The sequence below is a fragment of the Beta vulgaris genome, chromosome 4 (genome assembly GCF_026745355.1).
Source record: "Beta vulgaris subsp. vulgaris cultivar EL10 chromosome 4, EL10.2, whole genome shotgun sequence".
Lineage (NCBI taxonomy): Eukaryota > Viridiplantae > Streptophyta > Magnoliopsida > Caryophyllales > Amaranthaceae > Beta > Beta vulgaris.
In genome coordinates this window covers 20,020,872-20,031,888 of record NC_079205.1, presented here as the reverse complement: position 1 = coordinate 20,031,888, position 11,017 = coordinate 20,020,872, and positions in this window count along the sequence as shown.

Genomic DNA, 11,017 nt, shown 5'->3' with positions numbered 1-11,017 from the left:
TTGGTAGGGTTCATGCTCCATTTTAAATATCTAGTAAGACACTTTGGAGCTCAATTTTAATAGTGTTTGTTTTGCTAGTTAGTAGGTAAGCAAAACTCTGAATAAAAAGGTATTGAGCCCATATACCATGTGATATTGCAATATTGAGTCCATCTATTTTTTATTTTTTTTTGGCAAAAACATAAATAAGAGTTACAGTCTAATTTTCCCTTTTCTGGCTTGGTTAGCCAAGTAATGGGCTTTTTCAACTTTAGCTCTTTCAACATGCATTATACAAACTGACTCAAAGTTACCTAGTACTAGACGTATTTCGACTATTATGTTTCTTATTGAGGAAATTGTTTTTGCAACGTCCCGTAAACCTTCTACCACGACCTTCGCATCTGTCCAGACTTCCAACTTGTTTAAGTTCCTTGAAATACACTCTTTGATGCCAAAGAGGATGGCATAGGCCTCCGCTTGTACTGAGGAGATTGCTTGGATCTCTTTCCCACCTGAGTCTGTTTCTATACTCCCTTCCCTAATTACCCAGCCATAGCCAGCATCCCCCGGATCGAGATATAGTCCCTTGTTTTCCTTCCAAGAGCCATCCACAATTAGGGTACTATGTTGAGTCCCATACATCCAGTTTTTCTTCCAATCAAGCTTCCCTCGTACATCTTCCCTTTCATCTGTCTTTGGTCTTTCATTTTTAGGAAGGTCAGTAGAGCATACTTGCCATTTTCGCTTCCATTGTCTTGTAATTCCGAAAGTATCTAACGGGTTAAAGCGATAGCTCATGTTGAAGATGCTTTTGTTTCTTAAAAGCCAGATACTCCATAGTACTCCCAGGAAATCTGCTGCTTGCCCTTCCACCTTTTGTTCTTCCTGCATAAGAAACCAAAGCCAGTTTCTTGTCCATTGTGCTATATCAATATGTACTGGATTTTCCGAATTGATTCCTAGGACCGAGCTTTTCCAAATTCTCTTTGTAACTTCGCAGTCTTTAAAAATATGAGTATATGACTCCTCCTTTCCACAGAAAGAACAAGGGGCCGCGCTTAGAATTTTCCTATTTCTAAGGTTTACTCCTGTGGCCAAGGCACCATTAGCTAGCTTCCAATAGAAAATTTTCCATTTTGGCCAGAATTTTGATATCTCAGACTTCTCGCTATCTCTTTCTTTAATCAGCCAGTAACCTGATTTGGTGGTGTAGTTTCCATTGATCGTTTTTTCCCAATTGTATTCATCTTCTTTATCGCTTGAGCCCAGGTGTATAGTTCTTATGGTTTTTACATCTTTTTCCTCAAAACATTTCCTCATTAAGCTTACGTCCCAGGTCTGGTTATCAAGAATTAAATCACTAACCATCACTGGCTTTGATCTTTCTTGATATGTGGGATTTTGCTTAAAATTCAGGGATCTCCCTCCCACCCATAAGGAATTTAAAACAGCTGTCGACTTTCCATTTCCAATCATTTTCCCTATTCCGCTTGACATTTGACCCACACTTTTCATTATACTCCTGCCACCCCAAGAGCTAACTTGGGGGATCTTCCCTCTGCAGCTTTTCTCGAACCAAGAGTCTGAATATTTGGCTCTGAAGACTTTACTTACGAGGAGGCTTTGGTTTGTTTGTATTCGCCATGCTTGCTTGAAGAGATTCGCAGAGTTGATTGCCACCAAGTTTCTCAACCCTAGGCCTCCTTTTTGTTTATGTTCCTCAAGGAGGCTTCTTTTTTTCCAGTAAATAGGTCTTTCGTTTTGATTTGAGCCCCACCAGAATTTCAAAATTGCGGATGTTGCTAATGCAAGAGTCTTTTTGGGGATTAAATACATGGCCATAGTGTGGGAGGCAAAAGCAGTAAGTATGCTATTGATAAGTATCAGTTTCCCTGCTTGGTTCAAATGTGCAAACTGCCAGGAAGAAATTGTTCTCGAGATTTTCTCCGGTATGTCTTTGAATATATTCAGAGAATGACCTGTAACATCCATCGGGCATCCGAGATATTTCCCTAGTTTCTCTTTGTTCTACACCTTAAAGCCTTTACTTAATAGTCTCACAAACTTCCCAGGTGTGTTTTTGCTGAAGACCGTATAAGACTTGTGTGTGTTGATCATCTCCCCTGATATCTCACAGAAAGTTTCCAAGGTCTTTCTTAGCGTACCCACATTACCCATCGTTCCTTTTATGAAAAAAAGGGCATCATTCGCGAAGAAAAGATGCGAGATAATTGGAGCTCTTCTGTTGATCTTTAGGCCCTGCAAAAGGCCCTGATTTTGTTGGTATATTAGTTTTCTTGAGAGCACTTCCATGCAGAGTATGAAGATGTAAGGTGACAATGGGTCACCTTGCCTTATCCCCGCTTTTGGTTGAATCAAGCCAACCGGTTCTCCATTAACAAGTACTGAATAAGATACCGAGGTGATGCATTCCATAATAAGATGAATCCAGAGATTTGGCAACCCTACAATTTTGAGCACTTCTTTGACAAAGCTCCACTTTATTCTATCATAAGCTTTATTCAAGTCAAGGTTCAGGATCATAGAATAGTTACCACCTTTTTTCCTTTTCTTTACCGTGTTCAGCATTTCATGTGCAATAATGCAATTGTCATTTATCGAACGACCAGGAACAAAGGCATTTTGGTTTTCACCTATTAGGTGATTCATCAATGGTTGAAGCCGCCTAACCATACATTTAGAAATTAGTTTGTAGGTTGTGTTGCACAAACTAATTGATCTAAATTGGCTAACTTCCTCAGGTCTGTCCACCTTGGGTATAAGGGCAATGTAGGTTTTGTTTGTTTCTCTTAACATATATCCCCCATCTAGAAAGTTTCTTGTGGCTTGCCCAATTTCATCTCCTACAATATGCCATAATTTTTGAAGGGCAATTGGTGGAATGCCATCAGGCCTTGGAGACTTATTAGGCTTCATGCTAAACATGGCCTCTTTGACTTCATTTTGCGAGAAGGGATGAAGGAGCGAGTTTGTTTGACTATCAGCCAGACAGGCCATGGGCCCAACCCAATTTCTAAAGTTTTCTTCTGTGCAATCCAATTGCTCATTCCCTTTAAAAAGGTCCTTATAATATGTAACAAAAGCCTCCTTGACTGCCCCTGGATTCGAAACCTAGTCTCCCTCCTTATTTTTTATGGCCCTAACTTCATTTTTTCCTTGTCTTGTCTTAGAGTTCTTATAGAAAAAAGCTCGTGGGCTGATCTCCAAGCCCATCCCATTGAACTCTTGCTCTCTACTTCCATTATTCTAACTTGATATCAGTAGAAACCCGAAGTTTTTTCTTTTTCTCAGCCCAAAAAGGAGAGAAAGAGTCACTACCCAAGTTATCCTGGGCCTCGGCCAATTCATGATTAATATGGTCCCATTGTATTTTGTTTTTCTTTTTGAACTTGAGGCACCAAGCTTTACATTTATTAATCGAAGATGCCAGCTTCCTTTGAACTTTGTATAAGGCTGAACCCTGGCAAGGATGAGCCCAGGAGGATGCAACAAGGTGATCCACTTCCTCAAAATCAAGACACCACGATTCCATCTTATAAGGTCTCCTTTTCTTTTCCTGAGAAGGATAACAATCTAACAGAATTGGTCCATGATCTGAAATGAAGATTGGGAAGTTTGCTACAAAGGCATTTGGGAAGGCTAATTTCCAGGAATCATTACAATAAGCCCTGTCTAACTGTTCAAAAATAGCTTGGCTTCCTATCCTATTATTTGTCCATGTAAACTGGACCCCTTGGTAGGGGAGGTCAAAGACTTCGTAATCCAACTTCCAATAACTAAACTCAAGACCACCTTTAAAATCTTTATTCCCACCCAATTTCTGATAAGCATATTCAACTTGGTTAAAATCACCCAAAAGCAAATGTTTTCCAGGATGAGACCAAACAAAAGCTTTTAGGGTGTTCCACACTTCCTGTCTGTTTTCAAGCAAGGGCGCACCATAGACACACACCAAGTAAAAAACTACATTCTTCTCATCCACTATTTCACAACATACATAGTTTTGGGAGATAAACAAGATCTTGACTGTAATTGAACTACCCCAGCACAAAATTAGGCCTCCAGCGAGACCATTAGAATCACAGCCCTCCCACCCACTAAAACCTAATCTAGCAATACATGGTTCTAGCTCCTTCACCGAGCTTTTAGTTTCAGCTAAAAACAGAAAATCTAAAGCATGACTACTAACAAACCATTTTAAGAACGAAAAAGTCGGGTTGTTAGTAGAGTTTAAGCCCCGACAATTCCAAGCACCTGCTCTCATAATTCTGTTAGGGGCTGCATTGGGCCAGCCACCACACCCTTCTTAATCACCGCCTCATCCGAGCTTGATTTCAAACTGTCCTCTTCACTTAATCCATACTTAAATTTCATCTTTCCTTGGTAAAGTTTCTGAAGCTTGCATCTTTTCTTTGCTGGTCCCTCTTCCTCCACGACCTCTTCAATAGTCTCTAACTTCCCTCCTACTTGGACAATTTCTTGAGTTCTTTTCTCTTCCGATATTTTAAGCTTTGCCCAAAAATTTCCAACCCAACCCAGCTTCTTTTTTCCATTCTTTTTGTTCCTTAGATCACGCTCTTTCTTAATTTGTTCCAGAGCCTTCTTCTGTTTTTTAACTCCGGCCTTGTTTCTTTTAAATCGAAGGGGGTTTATTAAACCGCCCTCTCCCCTTAACGGCCCAGAAGGTCCATCAATATCCATGTTTGGGGAGCCCCCTGAGCTAAAGTCTGAGTCCGCCGAGTAAAAAGAGTCTTCTGAGCCTCCTCGAGCTTTTTCATTGTTTCGGCCCAACCCATTTTTCAGCCCCATTAAAGGAGAAGAGGGGTAGCTTGTACTCCCAATTTCAAAGTTGGAAGAAGTGCATCCAGATCCAAGAGGGAAAGTGAGAGGTGGGCTTAAGTGCCTTGGACATAGCATTTCATTTTCTTGGCCCAACTTATAAAGCGGGATTAGAAAATCTGGGTTATTTTGGTCATGTTCTCTTACAGAGGGCCCAATCCTCTTTTCCAAAATTGGGGGGTTCCTAGGAGAGTTTTTAGGAGATTCCATAAAAGGGCTTTGAAAAGTGAAGGAGTCAGATGAATCGTCACTTTGGGCTGCAGAAGATTCTTGTGGGCTTGGTCTAGGAGCAGAACTGAAAAAATCAAAGAGACAGACTCTTGGTATGTGATTGAATCCTTCTTCTGAAGGAGGGAGAAATGGGTCATTGAGGGGGTTGGTGGGGAAATAGAATCTTGAGTGGTCAATTTCAAGAGGCCCATAGCTACTTATCCATTGCACGTCCAGCTCATCAAGTTGGACTTCCATTTTTTGGTTTAAGAAGAAAGTTGACAGTGGGAGACAAAGTTTCTGAAGGAAGAAAATAGGGTAAAAGAAAGTGATGGGTCAAGGGATTGAAGTACACTTTGGCATAAATATCCCAAGAAAAGGGGGGGTCTCTTGAAGCAATAATCCGGTTGTTGAGATTATAAATGAGCATTTCACTGCATGCATTCACTCCAAGGTTTTCCATATAGGATTGGGAAGCAAAATGCCTGGGGGTATATTTATCCGTCAGAGGCAGGGGGAGTTCAAAGGAATAAAGGGGATTTTTCATTGACTCAAATTTAACTCCCTCCACTTTGGTGTCTAACCTAACTAATAAATTCCTAGGGTACTTGAAAGGTCTAGATAAATTGAGTTGGCTTCCATAAACTCTTCCCCACTGAAGTTTTGGACTAGATACCAGGGGTGGGGAGGGCAGGTAAGATAATTACTACTACCAAGTTTGCAAAGGGGAGACTCGAATAAGCTTAAACCATAGCAATTAATACTTAGGGTAGAGTACATCTGACCTTGTAAGGCCTTAATGACTTCAACCCCTTTTTCCACCCAGTTTACTGAGTTCTTTGATTTTTTTCCTTGTTTGACCAAGTCCGGGCTAACCTTTGACTTGCGCTTCGTCCCATATTGCACTATTGAACCATAATGGGATTTTCGGTTTCGTTTTCCAGCAGCTGAATTTCTTGAATTGCAGATACCTTCTGATCCTTTCTTAGCCTTTGAGATCTTTAAAGGTTGAGGAGGATTGATGTTTCTTCTAGCCCAAAGAGGTTTCTTTTGCTTCCTACTATCATCATCACTCGATGAATGTGGCCTGCTCCTTTTTCTAGAACATGCCCCATTTTCCGGACCCGAGCTACCATCTGGACTTGTTGTTCCTGACTCCGATTCTGAACTGACGAAATTTGCCGCAAAGGGGATTTCATCTGAAGGATCCGCTAATAGATCAATCCTAGATGTTCTTAACACCTCAATCCTCCTTAGGCCTATAATTTTATTTGAGTAACATGGGGATGGTGGGTGACCTACAAGTAAGTTCTGTCTAGAGGGACACACTTCCACCATCCTAGCCCCAAACTGAAGATGCGCTTCTTCTAGCGAGGTCCTACACCTCGACGCCTTATGCCCAATGATCCCACATTTCTTACAAAATATGAAAACTCCTTCGTATCGGAAGTCGATCCACTTGAAATGATGAGAGGTTTATTCATGAATAAACTCCTTTGGGCCTTCATAGAGTGATGCTTCGTCAAACCGGATGATTCGGCCTAGCTTTTCCAGAGCTCTACCTGCTACATGCGCCTTATTCGAAGTTAAGGGGATCCCCTCAACCCTCACCCACAACGGACATGAGGCGAAATTAAAACTTCTAATGGTTGCACTTGAGAACCAGCATTTGAAGCAAATCAACCTTCCCTGATAACATGCATACCTTTTAGCAAGCAAGTTATCCCTATTATTTTCATTGGTGCAATAGAAGAAGTAGGTTTTTCCCACCTTTTCAACCCTAATTGCTTTATTAGTGAACCAGTAAGTATTAACCCAATTTTGAATTTGATTTTCAGTAAATTCACGGTAGTCTTTGAATTGTCCTATCACAGACATTGGGTAGATTACATCCGCTGGATGCATGTCTCCTACTTGAGATGGAATAATTGGTCCCATTTTTTTTATGCCAAAAGGGGGGCATCTATCAAAATCTATGAAATTTCCAGCCATTTTTGTGTGTTTAGTTCTGAAGAGGAGAGGTGAAAAGATAAAAGAGAGAAGTTTTCAGCTTAGGGGACAGGATAGTAAAAGAAATTTTTTAGACAGAAAGGATACTGAAAAAAGGTTTTTAGAGAAGGCTCTAGTTTCCTAGAGAGAGAGGCTCTCGATTTTTAAAGAGAGATAATTAAAATTGATGCTAGAGTATGCTTTTTGAGTCCATCTACTTGATCTTAGGTAACTACTTCCGATAGAAGAATCCTAATAAATTCTCTATGATGCCTCTTATATTTTTGACTTTTTTATGTAGTACATTGACATGTGAAAATAGTCTCTCTTAACTATTGATTTTTCTATATAGCTCCCTTGGAAGTTTAATACTTCCTCTCACATTAATAGCGCCTTTTAATTACCCTTTGAATCCTAATTAATATTATTGCCATCAATAAGACCTACAACCCTCTATTTATTAATGATGATGTTAATTATTACTTAGTACCATCAAAATTAGTAAACTTGTTGTGAAAAGGAAACGCGGTAGGTCTAGGTTGACAATAGTGAATGTGAAGATTGTGGAAGGTGTTGATGGGTGATTAAAATGGTAGGAGATTGAATTATTATTTTTACAGTTTTTCACCAAATACTCCTGAGTTTTCGATTTATTTACGAGGTATTTTCGTACCTTTCAAAATACACGGGGTATCCCTCAGTTTCATAACAATACATCCAAATATCGTTAATGACTAATGGTGGTTAACATCGTTAATCGCCATTAGTCATCAACTCTTATTATGTTGTTTTCAACCTTAATTAACCGCTAATCCTAACACTAATCCTAATTCCTACCCATAATCCTAACCCTAAATCCATAACTCTAACCCTAACCACCAGTACACCACTCCTCCCACCACCCCCTGCAGCCCCCTCCCCTATCCCCGTCGATTCCACAGCCCTCCCCTTACCCCCATTGAGTTTAGTAGCCTTCCCCCCACCCCGCCAATTTTCGTAGTCTACATCAGGTGGTGAACCGATTTCTGCAGCCCAAAACAGGTGGCTGTATTTTAAAACAAATGCGATTTTCGCAGTGTGAGTAGAGGAGAGAGGGAAGAAAGCAACACCAGTTAACCGCCGAGGGTAGGGGAAAGGGAGTGAAAATCGATGAGGGTTGAGGGGAGGGCAGCAAAATCCGATGGGGATGGGGGGAAATCGAGTGGGGGCTGCGAAGGGGTGGGGGGAGGGGTTGCGAAGGGGTGGGGGAGGGGAGGGGAGGGGTGGGGTGGGGTGCTGGGGTTGGGGGTAGGGGTGGTGGGAGAATGGGTTAGGGTTAGGGTTAGGGTTTGGGGTTAGAGGTAGGAGTTAGTATTAAGGTTAGGATTAGAGATTAATTAGAGTTTAAAGTAGAAAATTAGGATTAATGACTAACGACGGTTAACGTCGTTAGTCATCAAGGGCATTTAGGTGTATTATTGTGAAACTGAGAGGTACCCCGTGTATTTTCAAAAGTGCGAGGGTACCTCGTGAATAAACCGAAAACTCGGGGGTATTTGGTGAGAAAACCGTTTTTTTAAGGTGGTACCATATAGAAATGTCAATAGTAGAGGAATACCATGTAAACATTTTTAATTTTGAAGGGTGCCAATAGGAAAGTCTGGATATTAGCTTAGCCTGCAAAAGGAAGATAGGATTTGTTACTAGTATTGTGAAAAGACATAACACTGGGACAAAGTAAAAGAAGTATGGGATACCTGTAATAATATGGTCATTTCATAAATTCTTAGCAATATCATATAATCCATTAAGAAAATTTATTATGTTTTTGGAGAACTCCAATGATATCTAAAAATTGCTTGAAAAAAGGTGCATGGTTTCAAATGGATCCAAGAAGTATAGGCTTAACAACGAAATCTATGAAACAAGATAAGGGAAAAGTATTATGATTACTATACAGAAATGAAGAGGTTATGCGAGGAGCTAAAATATCTAAGCCACCTTCCTTCCATCATAACGTTTTTTTAAGGTAAAGAAAATTCCCTTGCAAGAGAGAGATAAGTCGGGGATCCTTCTTATAAGTGGTGTGAGAATCGAACCTTGTCACAGAGGTGGAAGGGTGACTTATAACTGTTAGGCTAACTTTGATCCTTGCTCCCATCACAACCATGACAGATAAATACTTTCATCACTACCTCAACACAAGCAACAAGAACGCCAAGAAGAGCTGAAATTGTTTCAATTATTTAATAGTCTTAGATGTATATGGCCTACAAGGAGCAGTTTATCGATGATGGCTAAACTCCTAACTGTAGAAGGGGCTTGTAGTAGCTTGCAGCAGGAGGAATCTTAAAGAGAGATCCTGAAACCTGTGAAAGAAGAGCCTAAATTTTCTGCAATGCATAATAAGGGAAGTGAAGCTCCTTATGTTGTGCGTCAGTGCGTGGAAAGGTAAGGTACTCTATAGAAAAGTGCTAGTTTTTTATTGTCTTCCCTGAAAGACATCACAGGGGACATAAATATATTACAAAGGAATAAAGAAGGAATTTGGTGGAAACGAGGGCCAAAAATGGAACAAAGGTGGAAGATTTGGAAAAAGTGGGAGTAAACTTGAAGCTAATGTGATGTGGATTTGGGCAGCAACGAACGCAATTTTTGATGTTTTTAGTTTATGGAGTGAAAAAAGACCAAAAGCGATAGATTAATTCCTTGAAGTCGCGGTTCAAAGTTGGATTTTGTGGTTGCGGCATAATCTCTCACACATGTTTGGATTGTGTGTTTGGTTTAACTATCTAAATCTTAGACAGCAAAAGCACGATTATTAAAATGACAAATAGTTAATACTCAATCTTCAAAATTATTTCATTCAATAATAATTGTGGCCTATAAATAGGTTTACAGCCCTAAAGAAACTTGGACATTTCGATCATTAAACTAGAGGAATTTAGTATAAAAATTATATGTAATAAAAATAAATAATAAACTAAACATAAAAATAATCTGAAACAAATTAGATTTTATTAGATTACTAAATCTCATGCAACTCGTTAATTGGTGGTAAACTTTTGGTTACGCGCGCCAGTTACACGAAAAGTTACAGGTGTAGCCGACCGTCCACAAAATGCGTTTAAAAATTGTAGTGATTGTGTTACTTAATTAGGAGATTGAAGAATCTTTTAGATGCAAAAAAATTGCTTGAAATTTTTTGGAATCTCCTTTTCTTCTCCTTTTCCCCTCACTTTTCCCCCTTCTCTCTCTTTCTCTCTTAAAACCTTAGTTTTCGTTGCCGATCTTTGGACTACTACCAATCTTTTCATAGGGGTGGCTATTACCAACTTCTTAATTGATCGTATGCCCCAAATATTTGTTTTTCTAAATTTGTTTCATGTTAATAATAAATATTTGCTCTCTATTAGTTTCTTTATTAGAGATTTTTACTACCCAATTGAGTTATTTCTACACAGTTATTGGATTTTATCTTTCCATATATTGAGTTTTATCTCCCATTTTGTCAGAGTTTGAGGCTCTGTCATGAACTTTGAGGAAAAAATTAATTCGTTGATGAAGATTTATGCGTGTTGCATCATATATCAATTCTACATCTACAATCAGTTAGTTCAATATTTGTTTTACTTCAAAACTACAACATATCAAAATACCCCATTGTGGAAGGATGTTTCAAACAACAATGGCATATATAAGTGTCGATTCTTGTCTAAAATGATTGTGGTTTTTCTAGTTTAGAGCATTATTTGACCAAAATTGTTATGTATTTGTTAGTTTTGATTTTTTATTGTAAGTGTTATAACTCCTCTGCGGATAATTTTATATTAAAAAAGAATAAAAGAAAATACGAAAAGTGGATAATCTTTTAAAAAACATAGGAAATATATTTTAGATATGATATGAGACAACGATATCCATCGTTTTCCTATCGAGCTTTGCCCAATTCATAATTGTTCTACACATTCTTCATGCATATAACATGTGCCTGACC